This window comes from Apus apus, chromosome 3 (genome assembly GCF_020740795.1).
Source record: "Apus apus isolate bApuApu2 chromosome 3, bApuApu2.pri.cur, whole genome shotgun sequence".
Taxonomy (NCBI): domain Eukaryota; kingdom Metazoa; phylum Chordata; class Aves; order Apodiformes; family Apodidae; genus Apus; species Apus apus.
The window spans coordinates 11043881-11064111 of NC_067284.1; the positions used below are offsets into that span (position 1 = coordinate 11043881).

Consider the following 20231-nt stretch of genomic DNA (forward strand, 5'->3'; position numbering starts at 1 on the left):
GATTCTGTCTTGGGTGAAATGATATGACCTGATTTGGTGAAAAATGTGAGCCAGAGAAACCTCAGAGAAGTTTTGCAGGGAAAGTTTGGGGAAAAAAAACCACAACCACTGAAAGTAAGCTTCTGGAACACTGGAAGAAAGGCTGCAGCAACAAAAGAAGTGCAGGTGAAGGAGATGGACGAATACATTAAGGAAAATACTTTGATTAAGGAAAATGTCTATGACAAGGAATTGATGAAGAGCAATCTAAGAAGACAAAGCTGTTTGTCCTGGTTTGAGCCAGGACATAATATATTCATGAAGCAGGTTGATTATAACTTGGGGGAGTAGCATTAATTATGGCTTCCAAGGCAGAAAAATAGCTCATAGACTGGGAACCAATTAGCAGCCGATTGCTCAGAACTAGATTTCAAACACAGTACTTTAAATGACAATTACACAGTGTTACCAACAGACAACTACTATGATAAGAGCTGTCAGCAAATTTGGACCAAATTATTCAAGTCAACATCTGCTTGCTAATGGGGAAACTAATTCTCAGGAGTAGGAACTTTTGACAGAATGGAGGGATCAAGGACCAAGCATCATCTTATGTCTCCAAAGCAATAACACGGAGCCTGGCAGAGCTTCTCCTGCTCTTGAAACTCATGGGCATAGTGTAAAGATGTCCCCAGAGCAGTTGGTAGAATTGTTGTGGTCTGATTGTATTGAAGTGAAGACAATGCAGATCTCCATGTGCAGTAAAAGTGATTGTTATTTTTCTGTGACAGGACAGAGAAGAAAATAAGAAAGGTTAAGTAGAGAGAGGTGTTTCTTTTGGGTTTTTTTTTTCTACGAAGTGAACAAGGCATAGACTGCAAAAATGTAACCAGTTTTCACCTAAGCAAGTCCATGTAATGGTCTTTCCAAAGATGGAAATACCAAAGCCAACAGTGGATGCTTTCATGCTTCAAGCAAAAGCAGCTCTGAAGTTAGTTTCAGAACAAGAGTAAAGGGCCCCATAAGAAATAAAGCAGGTAGCCTGCCCCAGGAAGCTGATCTCATTGCTGAAAAAGCTTTCCCCTTCCCTGCTGTCTGCATCAGCTCAGCAGGTAAGGTGCCACTACCACTAACAAGTGAAAACTCTTTAGTGACAGGAGAAGAAGGACGACGATGGGAGAAGCAGTGCGACGTGACTTTTTCAAAGAACTGAAAATGCCAAATTAGAGATGATGTCTCACAACAAAAAGGCAGATGTGAAAAACTCTCTAAAAAACAAAATTTAGAGAAGTGGAAGGTAGAGACCAGTGATTGCTGGAAAGTGATTGAATGAGAAGTTACTGAGTTCTTCAAGAAATATGGGAATATAAAAAAAAAAAAAATCTGATGAGGAAACTGCATTCTAGTTCAAGTATCCTAGAAAGGTGATGTGATTGCAACAGTTGCAGAGAAGTTCTGTTCCTTTCAGTGGTACAGTCATTAAAAAAAACACAAAACAAAACACCAAAAAACCCCAAAACAAACAAAACACTAAACCAAACTAATCACAAAAAACCAAAACAAAACAAAACAAAAAACAACCAGAGAATTCTCCTTTCTTCTCTCATAGCTTCAACTTGGCCCTTTCAATTCAGGTGATAAAAGAATACCCACATTTTTTGATAGCCTCTCCCACTCCCTCATTTGAGGTGGGTTCTCTGCCAGTCTAATGCACTTGTTTGGGGTTCTTCTGGGGGAGTGGAAGAGGATATTTTTATTACCTTTTTCAGGAGATAAATCTATGCTTTTCAAGTATGTATTTATAATAATTGCAAAAAAAAAAAAGATGTTGACATGACAAAGTTGCTATGAGAAAAAGTACAGATAGATATAAATAGTGAAGTATTATGTCAGTTAGGTCCAGCATCCTAAGTATGAGATGCTTAAGTGACAATTCAGAAAACATGTAAGTAAAAACTGTCTAGCCTTGCAGGGCTAATAATTACTTCGAAAAACAAATCTCAGGAGATCTTCAGCAAATCCCAACTGAAGTGTTCTATAAAAAGGCAAAGGAATACAAGGAATGAGTCAATTTACATGTCTTGGCAGAAACACACCAACCAGTGGGGAAGTCCAAAAGGAAATGTCACCAACTGGCAAGGCAGCAGCTGCGTTTACCAACTTAAACAAAATTAGTCATTGAAAATAAAAATGTAAAGTCCAAACTAGGAGTCTTCCCCTCAGATGTTATTTCTGTTTTAACATGTGGATGTGAGTGCTGGAAACTCACCAAAGGCACAGACGACTCATGCCTCCAGAAGTAAATACCTGGGGAAAATACTACATGACAGACGGAGTGAATTTGTCACAAATGCAAAGTTCTGTCGCTTTGTCACCGGTGTGTCCCCCAAGTTCTCCAGGCTAAGTGATGGAAACACTTGGGTCATGTGCTGAGAGTGAAGCCAGCAAGCCTGTCCGAGCAGATGGGCTCTTGAGCATTTGGAGGAACATGCAAATGGTCAGACCAGATACTACTTGGGGTGTGAACGCTTACTGGCACCTCATGATACAGAAAAACTGCAGAGAGCAGCTAAAGATGGGCACAGATGGTGGGGCCACGTTGGCTTCCCGAGCAACATCTGCGAGTGCAAGAAGGCTTTGGGGGAAAAAGTTACTCCTAGTTCATTTGAGAGTGGGGGTTCACTTATGTGGTGTTGCCTCCTTTATTAATTTAGACTACTTAAGGTTAGGTTTCTGAGAGGAACCAGAGCTTCCCAGTTACTGTTTTTCTGGCCCTGGCTGCAGAGTGCTGCGTTGCATGTATGAGCCAAAAGATCTGTCATCTCTGATCTAGTGTGCTTTTTCTGTCTGACCTCAAGCAAATAACATGACCTCGCCAGTTCTCCAGAGCTCTCTGACCACCAGACTATGGGATTTTAATTAGGAACAGTGGACAATACACTGCTTTCTCTGGTTTTACAACCATCTACAGGAGCTAGTAGGTGAAGCAAGTTGCTGTGGACATAGGAGAGAAGCACTTGTTTCACACACTGCGGTGGGAGTAAAGAGGTTGCTTGTAGGTTTATTTAGAAGTGACCTCAGATGATGTAATTGTAGCTACAGATTGTCTTCAGAGGTGAACACTAGCCCTTGCCTTCCTTATTTGCAGGTGCTTGCATGTTTGACTGAATATAGTTGTGCATTTTTTTAGTTTGGTAATTCACATTACAACAGTTGCTACAGGTAAAAAATGTTTAGGTTATTGAGTTTTAGACCACTTTGTAGAAGGTGGTGACAAAAATAACCTTTCACCCTCTTTTTTTTATCCTTTCTTCATTGTACAAATAGCACTTCACTCGTATGTTCTTTATAACTTTTGTTTCTTTATGCAAACTCTGCTTTCACAGAACAGTTATCAGACCCTGTTCATTCTCCTTGCTTTTATCACTGCAGCTCAGCACCTTCTTGTGCATCAGAGCTGAAGCGGTTTGCATGCCTCTTGCTAGGCCAATTTCACTATCTCGTCCCTGCTGCTCCTTTTTTGACATCTGCACTTGGGTTCAAGAAGCCATAATTTTTATTCCTAGTGGCAGTGTCATCAGCATGTTGGATGAGAAGCTGATTTTTCAGTGAGTTAGAAATTTAAGGCAGAAAAGGCTTATCTGATCATCTGCTCATGCTCTCCCTGCCAGCCTCCTGTTATTTCTCATCCAGCCTAGCTTTAAAAGGTTGGGGTGAGAAGATCCCAGTCCCGTGCCTGAGGAGACACCTCCAGTGTCCAAACCCAACCTCTGTGCCATGGAATTGTTCCCAATGGGAATTCCAGCATCTTCCCCCAGGATTCAGTCTTGCTGTTTTACTTGCACATGCTTCAAGGGCATTTATTACCATTTACAACAACCTTCCCCACTAGCCCAGAGCCTTGTCTGATAACTGCAGCTCCTGGTAATGAGAAGCCCATGACTGAGCATCTCTTTTGAGGGTTTGCTTCCTGCCTGCCCTCTTCTGTGCAGCAAAGCCCCCTTGCAGAGGGGATGAGCTGTGGGAGTAGGTGCAGCAGGCTCTTGCACTTCACATAACACCATCCTTCATGTCCAAAACCACTGGATGACCAAGTACAGTCATCAGTTTGCCAGCCAAGATCCAGGTCATGCATTTTTCCCTGCAAGAACCCATAAGCATTACAAGCATCTAAGTAAAAGCACAGCATTTTCCTGCATTGTTGGTGCTGTGAGTTTTGCTGCCTTTCCTTGCCAGAGATACTAAAAAATCAGTGTCTGAGCTTGGGAGTATGATTAAGGAGCCCCTTTCCAACCACAGTGAAAGGCAGTTTATCTAAAATTATTTTGCTCCCTTTTGAAAAAAGTCTGCTAAATGAGGCTTCAGACAGGGAGGGCAGCCGCTGTGTGTGATATCCACACCAAGGAGCTCATCTGGATTGCATTTAAGAAGGAGTTTTGGATGAGAAGAGCCTTAAATGAACACAAGACTGGCTGCATTTGAAATTTCGAAATCAGCAGACATCAGAATATAGGTTGGCCTCAAACTCCATAGGTAGGTAGGGATGTAGCAGAGGCCCCTTGTGGGAGCTGGGGGCTTGCTGGAGGGCAACTCCAGATGCCTGAGGGCTTTCCCTGCCAGCGCTGTATGGAGCCACAGGCACATCTGGTTGGGCTGCCTGGGGTTTCTGCAGGGAGCTTTGCTTGCAGGATCTCAGCTGGAAACCCTGATAAACTGGTAGCCAACCTTTTGAGACTGCTTTGCTTCCCCCTCTCATCCTGGCATGGACGTGAGCAGCCCTGTGTGCCTAGCTAGGCTGAATCCAGTCATTTGGGCTCTTTGCAAAAGTGGTTGCAGATACATCCCTAGAACAAAGTCATAATACAAATTGGTCGTGGCAGCAGGAATGAAGTTCAGCAGGAGTTAGCCTTTGGGGTATTTTGTCAAATTTTTGAAGCATTGGTAAACCAGAGCTAACAGGGCAAATTCATAGAAGCAGCAAGAAACAATGTAGAGCAACTGCAACCCCACTGTCAGTCCTCAGTCTTGGATTTCTTCTGCCCTTTCTCTGCAGACTTGTCTCTGCAGTCACCATGCTTCCCAGGGGCTTGGGGCACACTGAGGACCTCGGTCCAGCTGCAGATGGCAAAGCTGCTGAAACGCTGCTGCCAGCAACCTTGGCCCAGTAGACCAGGGGCAGATCTCTGGCTGCCAGCATCCCTAGAGTGGAGGTTTGTCCAAGTTGAGGTGGTCATAGCAGAGCTCCCAGTCCCTTCTGCAGGCAGCAAAGGAGTTCATTCACCTCCTTGAAGATGGGTACCTGGACACGTGCCCTTGAAGGGACTGTCACTTTGCATTGACAGCAAAGGAAGTCTGGAGAGATGACTGTCTTGGCTGCAAGGTTCTACCTTGCATCTGAATCAGATGAGATTAATCCTGTTGTAAACTGCTGTGCTGTAAACTGGAGTGATGGGGCCATTGCTCAGTGGGTAGCTAGATAAGTAGTAGTCAGCTAATTATCTAATATTTGAGATTGCTTTATAAGGTGCACTCCGTATGTGAGTATAGTGATCTGCTGCAGTAGAGAGGTGGAGGTGAAAGATGTAGTAGTACTCAAATTCTTATGTCTAAATTGTGGTGCTTGATATTGTTTATTAACTGGCAACAGTTTAAGTATTTTGTGGTAGTCTTGCATATTTTGACAAATAAAAGTGAATGTTTTCTAAAAAGACATTAATTTCTATGTTTCTATTAGTCTCTTCTACCTCATCAGAGGTAGCTTTCTGTTTGCACCTAGCCATCTCTCAGGATTACATCCAGAATAAATGATTTCCTCAGTTTCTCAGACTTCTTTAATTTGAGGACAGCTTTTATAGACCTAAAGCCATGGGTTATATAATAATCTTCTTCTCTTAAATCCTATTAAAATGTTGTTTGTAAACAAAGATAATACTGTAGCACTTCAGAGCCCCAGCTTGATTTTGATACGTTCATTTACTTATTATGTTTCTCTTGATCAGGACAGCAAAAGACCTTTAAAGATATTTTCCTTTACATGAAGCAATATCTCTGTTACGGCTAAAACTGTAAGGAGTTCTCAGTTTCAGTTGCCTTCCACCTCCTTTAATCTCTCCTGGTTCCCACATGTCTTTTTTCTTTATTGTCTCAAACCAGTTAGATGCAAAACTAAAAGTTGAGTTGACAATTACAAGAATTACTGAAAAGTGTCATCCTCTTTGACTGCCTTGCTTCCAGAAGGCTGTGGGTGGGAAGGAATAAAAGCATGCCTTAATGATACTGTCTAGCTGTTTATTTTCACAGCTGTAGCACCGATGAGATGTGCAGCAGACATCCTAATTCCACCGAGTGTGGTCCCTGGATGTTGCACCTGCCAGTCCTGCAGTCTCGGTACCCTTTGGGGATGTGTGTGTGGCTGAACAATGCAGGGAGACTACGAGAGGTTTATCCCATTAGAAATAAATTACAGTGTAGTGTAGCATGAAAATGATGTGTCAGTGAATACAGAACACAGGATTACCTTCCGTCTCTTCCCTTTATCATAGATAACAGAAGCAGTATGAGAAGGAGATTTATATTGCACTCATTTGAAGCTGACCAAGCAATTTAGCTCAGATGAAATAGGGATTTTATTTCTGGAGAGAAGAATGTGTTCCTGCTAAAATACCATTAATTGCTTTATTATTTAAGGCACAATATATAGCCAGCAATTTGTTAGTCTCCTATTTTTTTCCAGTGGAAATTATTCACCATGGAAAGATTATTCTGTCAAAAATTATGATGAACCTAACAAATTTAGTTGAAAGAATTTGAACGTTTAATTCAGCCGCTATTTTTCCCTCTCTGACTCTAAGCTCTCTCTGTGTGTACGAATTTCAATAAAAACAGTGGCTAAACATGAAAATCTTAACTTCTGGTAAATCCCATTTCAACACCAGAATTACAGACATCACTTTAATGTGTTGGGAAGCTGCAGGCTGTCACGCTGGGGTAGCAGTGGCACTGCAGACCCATTGGAAGTAGAGTTCTGTTATGCTGAGTGGATGTACAGGAGAGGAGCTTAGGAAAGCTCCTGGGCTCTCCTGGAGGAAGAGATGCTTATCAGGGTGGACCAGACCCTTCCAGGTCCAGTGCTAAACTCTGCTCCTGCTTCCCTGCCCTTGTTTTAAATATACTGTCTAGGACTCCCCCTACAAGCACTGTCCCTGTCTGCCAAGCTTCCCTCCTTTGGCTTTTTTTTTCTTTTTTAAATCAATCTCTTTGTTATCTCTCTTCGCTCCTGTTGGTGCGTTATCATTTCCCTTTATCTGATTCTCCCATCACTCTGCTGCCAGCAAGCTGGTGGCTTGTCTCCATCACCCAAAACTGTGCTCTTTCTCCCATGTCTTCATGCCTGGAATTTGCTGTGCCAGTATTAACCCGATGGTTGCCCATGGTTAATTTATTTGCCATAAAGGCAAATCAAGCTGACCCCTAAGATGTGCCTCCACACAAATCGCAGTTGTCTTGTACAAGTACTCCTTTCTGGAGCAGTTGTTTCTGCATCATGCCAAGAGCACAAGCTGTGGAGTTTCTGCTTTGCTGTTGGCTTGGGAGTAAGAAAGGAAGTTGTGAGATGAACAGGGTCTTTTGTACCATTAGTATGCTCAGGTCACCTCTAGAGCCCTTGCAAGTGTTGCTTGCTTTGGTCATGGCACTAAGGATTTCCTTATATCCAGTGGGAAGCAAGGAAAAACACATCTAGATGTGTGCAGGGTCCCTCCTTGCTGTGCCTGGAGCCCTTATTGGTGGGCTGCAGCAGTGATGTTCATCCCTGTGGCAGAAAACCCCCCAGCTGCACGGCCTGCTCTGCCTGAGGTTTGACTCAACTTTTCAACACACCATGTTAGGGTTTTTTGGCTAGAAGCAGGGCTCAGTCATAACCTAACATGGAAGCAGCCTAAACTTCTATGTCCTATTTATATAGGGTTTTTTTTCAAGGGAAACGTGAACTCTACTTCATGGGCTTACTGCCCTCGTCTTTCTAACTAACTGCAGGTTGAGCAGTGATCATGGTAAGTTAGATCTCTCCTCACACTGAAGGACTCCAAGGTTTTTTTTTTTGGAGGGCTTTTCAGTTTAGAGGGGAGAAGACTGTGTGGGGATCTAATTAATGTCTATAAATACATAAGGGCTGGGCAGCAAGAAAGCAGGGACAAGCTCTTTTCACTTGTGCCCTGTGGTAGGACGAGGGGTAATGGATTCAAACTTGAGCACAGGAAGTTCCACCACAACATGAGGAAGAACTTCTTTACTGTGAGGGCTACAGAGCAGTGGAACAGGCTGCCCAGAGAGATTGTGGAGTCTCCTTCTCTGGAGACTTTCAAGACCTGCCTGGATGCCTTTCTGAGCGATCTGCCCTAGTTGGGTTTTTTTGGGTTTTTTTTGGTTCTGCCCTGGCAGAGGGGTTGGACTCAATGATCTTCGGAGGTCCCTTCCAACCCCTAATATTCTGTGATTCTGTGATGTATTTTTTAGTTCTTCACAAATAGAAATTATTCCAAGAATAACAGCTCCATGTATACATTTTTTTTTTAAAGTTGCATTATAGCTGTTTCCCTTGTGAGGCCGCGTTGCTCGCTGTCAGTGTGTAAAGCTGCAGCAAGACCCCTGAATTGCCAGCCACTCTATATCATTTGTGTCACTATTGATAGGGAAGAAGAATAGCTTTTAGAAAAACTATTTTTGTTACAGATGTGTAGACTTGAATTTATAGCTTCTATCATGATTCCAAGAGAGCATCTGTGAAAGTGAGATAGTTAGAAAGCTGGATGAAAGAGCTGGCAGGAGGAGTAAAATGTAGGAGGGGACCGCAGGAGGGGTAACACCTGAAAACATCCACTGGGAGAAGCAAAGCTGGGTAAGGTGTTTAAAGCAAAGCCTTTAAACTTCACCAGTCCCTGACCAACTGCTGGCTTCTTGCCTGCTTTTTTAAATTTTATTTTGATTTAGCATTGTCTGGTGTATTATTCCCACCCTTATTTACAACAGGCATTTTTTTACAAGGCTTGGAAGCGAGGAAGCGCTTTTTCCAGCTTTCTGCTCTCTATGCCTGCTGGAACATCTGTACGCACTCACTTTTCCTGTCTAAAGATAGTTGGAGCTAGTATGCCCAAAATACAGCTTCAGGCTTTGGTTTGTTGTTGTCTTAGTAAGCATAAAAATATGCTCTAATATTATGTCACTCTGATTATGTGTTTCAGCAGCTGAACTCGATCTGTGTCCAGTTTGTCAGGAGCTGCTTTGCTTCCTGGGATTTATTTTCCCATAGCCTGCGTCCTGGGTTGCTTAGGCTGACCAAGCCTGAGCATTGCACTCTCTGTGAGGATGGAAGTTCTTGCCCAGTAGGACAATTCAAACAGGGTTTTCTACAGGAATGACATGACCTCCTTTGGCTGACCTCATGCTCTGCCGGCAATGCCATTTGAACAGCATCCCTTCCCACCCCCGCTGCTTCGTCTGCACGTTCCTCTCCCTGCAGACTTTGCCATGGTTGTGCAAAAAAATTTCCCTCCCCTCTCTCTGAAGTGCCATCCCCATGTCAGACATTCCTGGTTTTGCTTCCCAAATTTCCTAATTTGATCTGTCCTGCTTCCTCCATCTAATGGATGCGGTACACTAATCCCTCTGTGTATCTACATGTTCCTGCACTGTCCATTGTAAAAGTGGAATTTGCTTAGTGCTGATCTCTCCTTATTTTTATTTATTTTTATTATATGTAGTTCAATGCATTGTAGCCTGCACAGTGTGATCATGAGGTTTAATCTTGCCTGTCCATCGTGCCTTCTCAGGTAGGAAACTGGAATGGGAGCTTTGTGCTGCCTGGAAACCCAGGGAAAGGAATCTTAGCTAAATGGCAACCTGTGCTCCAGCCACAGTTCTGGTTTGGCTGGTGTTTGGAAAGCTGAAACATGCTCAGATGTTCCAGGGGAGGCTGGTCACAAACATGAAGAGGAGCACAGAATTTATTAAGATCAGCAAATATTAGATGGTCAGATATTCATGAATACCTGTCACAAATTACGTATTTATGTGGAGTTGTTAATTTTTGCTGAAAAATTTAAAAAACACACTAGGCTTTTTTACAGATAAAGCAACAAAATAAAAAAGTGACATAATATGTGGTTGTAAAAGCTTTTATACTGCCCTAAGTTTGGAAGTGTTAAATGGCCAAGTGGATGACTTATGTGGGTCATCTCAAGTGAATGCCTATAAAAAAGGACTTTGCAGCTCATTATTGGGAATTCTCTGTCTAAGGCTTGTTTTATGGAAAGGGAACTTTTGAAACTTTGAAGGTTCTGATTTTTATTGGTGATATTCTTTATTTGTCCTTGGAGCAGCAAAGGCAGGCTCTCCTTGCTGCAGGAACCCAGCACGCTCTGTCTAAAGGAAGGGGGGGGCATCACAGCTCCAGCAGAGGACACGGGTGTCCCCCCTCTGCTGCTGGCCAGTTGGAGCCAGGAAAAGCAGGCAAGAAACCATACAGCTGGCATCCTGGTTACAACTCTTGGCAGCTGCCAAAATTAGTTTAAAATAGCTTTTACTCAGAGAAGGACATTACAGGCTTGTATTTGAGCTATTTGGACTTTGCAGGGATATGAAATGGAGATGCCAAGCAGTGCAGCTTGATTTTTTTTTGATGCAGACTTTCACATCATGAAGGTTTTGTCACATAAATTTCTATTTTGAGCTCTGGGCCACAAAGCTTTTGCTGTAAATCACGCTGTCATTCCAGGGCTGAGTATTTGCCCTTCTTTGGCATTTCTTTTATCATCATTTATGTTGCAGTGATGCCCAGAGGCTGAGCTACATGCTGGGTGAGTGCAGGGTGACAGCCCCTGCCCAGGGAGCCAGCCTGCTGTACTGGTTTCAGATGGCTGCTGCCACCAGCTGCTCAGGAGCGTGGGCTGCTGGGCCAGAGCTTCCCGGGGGTGGATAAAGCAGGGGTAATTCAGGTGAGGCAGCCAAATGTGCATTGCAAATGTAGTTTACAGTCAGGACATCAGTGCTGTCTTCTTCACCTGAGTCAGCAGATAGAAATGCTTAGCTCATTGTGTCAGTGACTATCATTAGGTGTTGCCAAGCCTTGCAAGTCCTGGCCTTCTATTTGGTCTCTGGCAAGGCAAATTCCAGTAGGACTACCATGAGAACAAACTGTTAGAAACAGCAATACCAGTTAGAAAGATGTATTTTCTCCTTTCCAGTGGGAGAAACCCCTCTGCCCTGTCCTTCCCCATGCACCCCTGTGTGAAGGGTATTGTGTCCATGGATTCGAGGGAGAGGTTGAGCAGTAAGTGTGGTGCTGGGAAATGTTTCCGTATTTATAGTATGCCGTAGTCTGAGGCATGTGGAGGTTTGAAGAGAAAATAGGAAAGCTGGAAAGAAAATACAAGAACACAATTGAAAATTCTTGAATATGTTTCAAAGTCAATTGGGTGCTATTTCTGCATTGAATAGGAGGGTGTGAGGTGATTTCTATGGCATGTAGCCTCAACTATCAGTGCAATTCAGTTGTGCCTTTGTCACTTAGGACTGGTCTGCAGTCCATGGGAACTAGGGCAAGCCCTGTCCCAAACCTTCCCTCCCCAGGAAGCCCATCAGGATGGGTACAAGCAGAAAGAAAATTTAAGTATGTTTGACTGTGCCTTTTTAGCTGAAATACTGCCGTGATTGGTATGATATCAGTGAATCCCAAAATTGGGTGACTACTGAGAGAGACTTGATACTGTGAAGAGAGAGATGGGGGATAAAAATAATTAAATGCTTAATTACTGCTTTTATGCTTCTATTTGTTTGGAGCATGACTAGTTTTCTCCTGTTCTGTTTTGTTTACTTTAAGGTGCTGTGTGTCCTACTTGAAGCTTTATAAAAATTTTGTAAAGAAAACTGCACATCAGAGTTAAAAGGTTCTGAATTACGTGATCTACTCATTGAATATTGAACTTTTTTAATAGGAAAATATTTGGGGCTACCATCATAAAGAGGTTATTTGGACAATATTATGTATCCTAATCACAGCACCTATAAAACCATACAATTACCCGTGCTCCTGAGAGACCAAAATGAACCTGTTGCCTTAGCTTTGACTTCTCGTGGCAGTTCTCTCCCATTTGTATGGATTCCTGAAACATTTTTCATTAGCATTCTAGTTACGAACACAAACATTTCTTTGGTGTCTCCTTCTGTTAGTTCCTTGCTTCCCACATGCTGTTTTATGTGAAGGTCTTTGTGAGTTGCTTAAAGGAGTAAAATCCTTCATGGTAATGGAGATGCTAACGTATGTGACAGTTCTTATCCACCCAAAAATGGCAGCAATTAACTTGTAGTTTTTCATATAAACTGATTTTTTTGCTTGGAAAAGTTTTCACTTAAAGAGGGTACCTAATAATTACTTAGGGATCCATGCTTCAATATGCCACCCTCTCATTAAATAGTTCCCTTGTCTATTTCTCCCCGAAACTATAAAGCACTCCTTTCTGCAGAACAAGCTCAATGACATCTTGACACTTCCCTCATGTTTTCAGATCCTAGTGTGTTTGAGTGAATTAGTGGATTTATTTGAACTTCAGATTCAGGGCTCGTAAATATCCACAGATGAAAGCTAAAAAGGTTGACAAAAATGCACTAGAAGTTGCAGGTGCTGGTTTTGGCAAAGTTATCTTTGGCAACATCAGTCCCATCAAGTCCAGGAACTCCTGTGATCATAAATCTGTTGTGATACCAATAGTTGTCTTGTATTACGTTAGTACTACCTCCACTATTGTTAGATTGGACCTTGGGGAAATACAAAGGAAAGTGCAAGTCCCACCCACAGTGTTTTGGTACTAAGCAAGCCAAGCACTTGGAGAAGATCCTTATCTTCACTTTGCAGATGGAGGGTGAGGTGAGTGTATGATACTAAGATACAGAAGAGGTCTGGTGGAAGTGTTAGTTGATGGGTTCTCCCCTCCTTTCTCAAATACTATATGCAGAATGGCCTTGCTTTCACAGGCTGGCCACCACTTTTCTCTTTCCAAACAGCAGTGCTGCCACACAAGTGGCAAAGCTTTCCATTATGGCATTGCTAAGGATGATTTCAAGAGCTGATTTCAGATATTTTGATGGTCCAAGGATTTGGAAGATCTGTCAAACCCTCAACCATGGTTTAATTTTAAGGAAAGGATTTCTGTAGTGACATTAGAGCTACATGCATGTAGCCATTAAGTGAAGAAAGCAAGTAGGTAGCACCTATTTTGCTACTACTTCTGCCACTTTCTGAGCAGAATGCTTTAGTTTTAAGTTTTCCTACCGTCTCCTGGTGAACACAGATGTTTTTTAACAGGCTCTGTGTAGGGGTTTATCAGATCAATAGGTGTTTAGTTTATAAGTCACATCTACTAATCTTGTTTTCTATTAATAACTTAGTGTTTTAATGCTATTAATATATTGTACCCTGCATCTGTCTATCTGGGGAGCTAATCCTGTTGTGGTGTAGGCATCTATTCCAGGAGCAGCCTAGACAAAGCACAGCATATTTGTTTTGAGTGCTAGCCTCCATTATTGTCTGTAGTGAGTTATATCACTGGTATGACTGTAATGTAGGAGTTCAAAAAGGAAAGATGTTATTTGCAGCATCAACTCATTAGGAATACCCTGCACAGAGTTTTCCAAAAGAATAAGCAGACCAGGCACAGTGGGCCCAGTGCCAGGGTATGTAATTGCCTTGCACAGCATCAGTTGAAGCTCCAAGCTGGGGAAAAGGCAGCTTTCTGTGGGTTTATTAGTATTCCTTTGAAAAAAAAAAAAAAAAGGTTTGTGTACAGAAGTAGCAAATTAATTCAGTTCTATCAGAAAGTAGGTCAGTAAGACTGACCTCCTGATAGCATGAGGCAGCAGTTTGTAGAAGTGACAGCTCAGCAGCATGAACCCTCTGTGTCTCCAGGAAACTTGTTTTGACAAATGTAAACACATTATATCCTGTATTCCTCTTACTTATTTATTTTTTTGCTGCTGCATTAGAAACCACAAACTGTCACTCTCCATCCCTTTTCTTCACCCCTTCTGGTCCCCAAAGGGAAATGCCTTGTGACATAGCTAATAATTTTTGCAAGACTGTGTAATGAGTAAGGCGTTCCAGCAGGGTTGGGGTTTTCTCTTGACAGCCCAAGTTAAGCTGTAAACCAGACTTGACTAAAATCCAAACCAAAGTCTTTCCAGTGGTGAGGGAAGTCAGTGGAAACACAGGAACTGGATTAATTTAGGATCCTTGTGTCCTGGTCTTGGGTTGCTTTGTGCTGAATGAAATTTTTGCATATGCCCATGTGTCCTGTCACTGTTTGTATTGCCAACGCTGGCGTCCATGTTGCTGAGCAGGCAACTCTTTGAACACATCCTCATTGTGGCCCAGCACGTCCTGGAACTGGAATGCTTTTGTGATTTGGGGGGAATTACCAAAGAGTTGATAAAAGGAGTGATGGTTCCTTGAACACACCAAAGAAAAAAATCGCCTCAGAGGGCATAGGGAATAGACTAGATTGGATTAGATTAGATGTTACGAATAAATTCTTTACTGTGAGGGTGGTGAGACACTGGAACAGGTTGCCCAGGAAAGTTGTGGATTCTCCCTCCCTGGAAGTGTTCATGGCCAGGTTTGATGGGTCTTTGAACAACCTGGTCTAGTGGGAGGTGTCCCTGTCCATGGCAGGCAGGTTGGGACTAGATGATCTTTAAGGCCCCTTCCAACCGAAACCATTCTGTGATTCTAGGATAGATTTCTTTGATTCCTGATTTACCAGAAATAGGTTGTAAAGGGACATTGTGTGTTTTGGGATTTTCTTGTAAGTATCCAGGCTTTTCCAAGTCTCATACGTGAGTGCTGTACATGGGAGGAAGAGGGAAGAATCTATGACCAGCATCTCTGTCCCCTCTTAAGATTTAAGAACTGGAACCATTTTTTAAGTGCTCCCTGCCCCCCCACAAGTGGAAAGATGCAAGGTTTCCCCCCACCCCCAAATGTTCCCAGGAGATCCTGTCAGACTGGCCAGAGTAGCTCCTTCCCTGTTTGCTGGTGGGTGGCAGACCTCAGTGTAACAGATATGACGCGGTGACCTTTGCAGCGACGTGAGGACGAGCATAGAGCAGAGACAGGAAAATTGCCCACGGTGCAGTTAGTCACTGGTGCCACTTGCCTTGAGAGAGGAGAGGCCCTCTTAAACCCCAGCAGCTCTGGAGCATGTGGGTTAGTATCCTGTCCTCACTGGCTGGAAGAGCGGTGCCCAGGGAATAAGAAAGCTGCAGCTCTTCTTTTTAAATTTCTGGTCAGGGGAGCTTGTTTCACACAGTCTTCAACCCATGCAGGCCGGGTTACATGTATGCATCATCAAGACAGCAGGACAGCTTCATGTATTCCCTTTTACTTTCAAAATTCTGGGCTTGCTGGGATGAATAGAATCTTTATGGATTTTTTCTAGTGCCCTGCAAACAGCAGCAAGAGGGAGTTCAGCTGCAGGATCAGACAAGACTCTGCCATCCTCCTCATGCCAAAACCCAAAGGGCAGGGCAGAGAGATGTGATGCAGGGAGGCCACAGGGGATCCTCATTCTGCTTTTTCCTGAAGTTGAACTTTCCTTTGCTGGCCCTGTGTTGGTTAGAGCAGGTACAAGCTCATGCAATGACTTTCTGCTTGTGGGTGGTGTCTTCACACTCACAAGTTGGATCCATCAGCAAAAAATTGTGTCAAGTAAATACATACTTTAAAACAAACAAGCAAACAAACAAACAAAAAACAAAAAACTTTTTCCTGACAGCATTCTTCATTAGGTTAGTGGGGATGTCTTGGGCTGTTTCCATCCCAGAGAACTCGGGGAGTTTAAGTTCCTTGTGTTTCCTTCTATACAGCAAAGAAGATTGCACAGAAAGGTTGTATTTGGGCAGTTGAGATAAGTTAAAGTAAAACTTAAGATTTTATTAGTTTTCCCCCAAGGTGGAGGAAAAGTAGTGTTACCTTCTAGGTAGTTACAGAGTTGTTTTTTTTTACTTAATAGTTGCATCATCTTTATTTCAACCTCATTGACTCTTAGACTGAATGCAGTGAAATAATGCATTTTGTGGGGTGCACTGAAAATATTTACAAATTTTCCTTACTTTGGGGGAGGGAGGTGGGACTTGCCCGTTGAGTGCTTTTCTAAATATACAGTAATCTAAGTTAATTAGGCATGGATGGTATCATTACAGTCAGCAGCACAAGATAATGTCCATCCTGATTGTAGTGACGTAATGTCTTTTGCTTCCATTATATCTGTCAGAGAGTAATGTATGTCATTTGCCAGAGCAGCATTTCAGATGATGAAGAAATTCTGTATCGGGCGTGTGAGGCGTGAGCAAGAGAAGAGCCTGTATGAAATTTCATCCTCCCTTAATGTTTTGCATGAGCTCTTTTTGGTTGATGGTATGTGTTACGAGTTTTGTAGAGAAATTGCATGGTTTACTCCTGCACTGATGCAGGCGTGGGGCAGGTGTATCATTTCTGCAAAGGCACAATGTTGCCTCCTCAGGACCTAGGAGCCACTTGAAGCATCTCTTCTTAGTACAAGTGTTAGGCAAAAAAAATAAAAAAATAATTCATTGTATTGGCAAGTTAATTTCCTGAATTCATTTCCTGTGCATTCTTGCTCAGTGTGTGTTCTGAGAGGTGGTGAAGCTTAGGCAGTGTTATTGGAGCATTGGAAGTCCATGTCGCTGGTGCACAACATAAAGCAGTGGCTTTTAAGTGCTCTTCATGAAGCCCACTTGGCAGGCACTAAGAGTGCTCATTTTGCAGTAGTGTGCCTTGCTCCTCCAGACTACTGCTAGCATTTCAATTTCTGCCTTGGGACTGGGCCCAGCCTGAATCCTGTTCTTCTCTCCTGCCTTGGCAGTCTTCCTGTCCTCACCATCAACAGCGCTGGAGGTAAAACCAACCAACTGCTTGGTTTGGTTGCTGGATGGCAGTCCCTAGCTTACATGGGTGTCTCTGCAGAAGTGCAGAGCAACTTAAACCTTAGAAGACAAGAAAAATGAAGATAACTTGAAGTTGCTGACACCTCAACCAAATGGATGCCTTGGTTATCTCCTCCTGATTTGGTTCCCTCCATCCTTAGCCTTGTTTCTTTATCTTAACTTAGTCTAGTGTGGGGCTAACAATTGGCCACTGCATGTTTCAGCTGAGACCACCTTTTTGTCCGGTACTGATTCCAGGTTGCAAACTGGACACATTATTTATCCTGCCCTGAGGAAGAAGAGGAGGAGTTAAAAATCAAGAGCTGCCCTGGGCAGGAGTGCTGACTAGCACTGACTATCTTGAGTACACGGAAATCAATTTGGACCTTGTCTGATGAATGACGCCGCTTTTTTTTTCCATATAGAGCTATCCAGAAGAATCGAGAAATAAATGCTTTTGCTTTAGATAACACTGTGTGACAGCTGAGACAACTTAAAACTCTTACTCCTAGCTACGTTTTTTTCCCTTTCTACACTAGGAGGGTGGTGTCTGCAGCTCTCAGTAGTTGATACAGGGTCTTTGTCACTGGTCTGTTCTTATCTAGAACAAATACCATGCAAGATTATTTATTTTACAGCCTTTTCTCCTAGTTTTTCACAACACACAGATCTTGGTAGATGAAAAAGGTGCTTTTTTTTTTTTTTTTACTAGAGTCTTTTTGGCAATAAACACATGCCTAACTGTAAAAAAAAAAAAAATACCTTTCACAACCAAGATTGTTTTGTGAAGCCCAAACATTTGTGAAGCTCGCAAACCCTCAAACTTTGCATAATGTGCCCATCCGTGGTCTCAAACATGAGGTGGCAGAAGAGGGAAGTGTTACTTTTTTTAACCAACAACTTATGACTGTGTCAACACATGACAATTTGTCAAATCTTGCTGTAGCAGTGCTGTAAATTAATTTTTAGCATCAGTTGTGAGTGGTAAACACTTTGTGCAGTGTGAACAGCTCTTAGTACAGTGTGAGTTGTCAGCAGCTTGTGAGCTACCCTAAAAGAAAGAAAAACAACAAAGGAGGGAAGGATAAGAGCTCCATTACCAGTACAAAATGGATCTGAGTCTGCAAAAATTCAACATGTGGTATTTTTTTTTCTCCTCAGTCAGCTCAACCTTGAAAATTGTTTTTTTACATTAATAATATTCACCTGCAAAGCTGGGAAGTTACAACTCTCCAGCTGTTGCACCAAGCAGCACCTGACGGCAAACAGGTTCCTCAGGTTTATGGCTAGATGAAGTAGAACCCTCCCTCTGCTCTTGGGTTTTGTCTTTGCTTGCTTGCTTGCTTTAACAGAAAAATGTGTCCCACAAATGCAGGCATGCTCTTCTGTTGAGAAATCTTGCATCAATGACATAAAATACCTGGAAAAAAAATAAAAATATGGCAGCCCAAAGATAAATTATGGGGGGCTGAGAGCTCTCTTTTCCTCACCTGTCCCCTTGCTATTTCTCCTTACCTATCCCAAATGCTGTGGTGGAGCTGGCAGTTGTGGTTTATACAACAGGAGTTGGCATAGTGGAAGAAAATTATTTGGTACAAAAAGATGGTGAATATGTATTGTAGAAAGCAATTTTTCAGATAGAAACCTATTTTAATCTGTCACTTTAGCAGAACAGGCAGTAATAACCTCCCAACCTAACAATGACTGTTAAGTTGAACATTAATTTGCTCAGTCGTTGAATTGCTAACATGTCTACAACTTACAAGTGAACACCCACACAAGAAAGAGAAAAAAGAAGTTGGTGCCTGGAATTCCTGGCCTTGCTGAAATCACCTACGTTTTTTTGGCACTCATGCCAGTATTTCGTCTTGCGTTTCCTGCAAATGCTTGAAGTAGAACTAGATGAGAAAAACAGCTGCGTGCGTTTGTTCACTGCTTTGATATGCTCAGCATGGGGGTTTTTCTCAAGTGCAGTTGCTCTCAGCTTTGGTGCCCCAGGTTGGCTTTGACTGAGCCTTGGAGCTTGTTCCTGTAAGCAGGCAGCACACGAGAACCTTGGCTTGAGAACTTTATCAAGCCCTACTAAAGCTAGTTGTAGCCTGGTTATGGTTTTGAAAAGGAAGATCACTTTATTTGTGTATTTCTCACAAAGAATTTTGGTTTTATTTCCTCTTCTAGATATAACTGTAGGTGCTGCTTGTATGAAAGAGCTGAGCCACACCATCCAGCAAACTGTCTAGAGAAGCAGTTGGCTTGCTTGGAAATCGCTTCTGTGTTGTAAGTAAGTACGTGCTTTTCAAAGGCAGCATGAAATGGTTTCTTTAGTTCAGGGGCATTTTTTAGGTGTTTTGATTGTTCCTTAGAATTTCATCATTTTACTCTTAATGGCTAGTAGACAGTAGCAATGTGTGTGGGACCACGGGCACTCCCATGTGTGAAGCATAGAGCTCAAGTCCTGTAAAGGTCTTTGCTGACTTGCTCTGAAACTCCATGACACAGTACCTGAACTCTTCTGAGAACAGGCAGCTACATATAAACCTAGATGGATATTTGCCAAAATGCATATTGCTCTGTTTTGCCATTCAGTCTGTGACATACATGTTTTTTGAATGTTCATCCCTGCCTGTGTTTTTGCACTCCAGCATTTTAGCTATGCTGGGATAGCCCTGCTAGGGCAAATGCTTTGTGGAGATGTTCCAGGGGCATAGACTGAGATCTACCTAACTCTACTTGAAATACTCCATGTATCAGGTGCCCTAACTGATCAGAGAGGAGCACTGGTTTGTCACTGCAGACATGCTGTGGGAATAGCTAAGGAGCCTCAGTGGGCGGTGTGTGGCGGTGGATTTGATCAGCTGGATTTGTCTCCATGATGACTGTGTGTTGATGAAAAAGTGAAAAAGACCACATTTCAGGTTAAAAGCCAGTTGCATTGAGTATTGCATTAACACATTTACATTTAAAATTAATAGCGTCATCCTTTGAGTTGTGCACCTGGGAAACCTCGTTGTGCTATTTATATAGTTTCTTTTGAAAGGAGATCCATTTGGGGATGTTGGTGACCTGAACTTTTATAATTATTTTATTTCTTCTTATATTACCTTCATTTTTCTGCTGCTGATGATGCAGATTATGAGAAGTATGACACAAGAAGTATTTATGGCTTAAGTGCATTTCCCTTGAAATGGCATCTGATAATAATGGTATCTGATAATACAGTTGCCTCAGAGATCAAGGGTTGGGAAGGTTAGTGACATAGG

The 20231-nt window shown here is 42.6% G+C and overlaps 1 protein-coding gene across 3 annotated transcripts in view; it reads left to right on the plus strand.

Moving 5' to 3' along the window:
* Positions 1 to 20231, plus strand: part of BACH2 (BTB domain and CNC homolog 2) — a 185980-nt gene that overhangs the window by 63920 nt on the left and 101829 nt on the right. For 2 of the 3 annotated variants that reach the window (XM_051616290.1, XM_051616292.1), the window contains exon 3: positions 19150 to 19252. The gene's annotated coding sequence lies outside the window, so the exon portion shown is untranslated. The remainder of the gene's footprint in view (positions 1 to 19149; positions 19253 to 20231) is intronic. The other variant, XM_051616291.1, reaches the window with a different exon arrangement.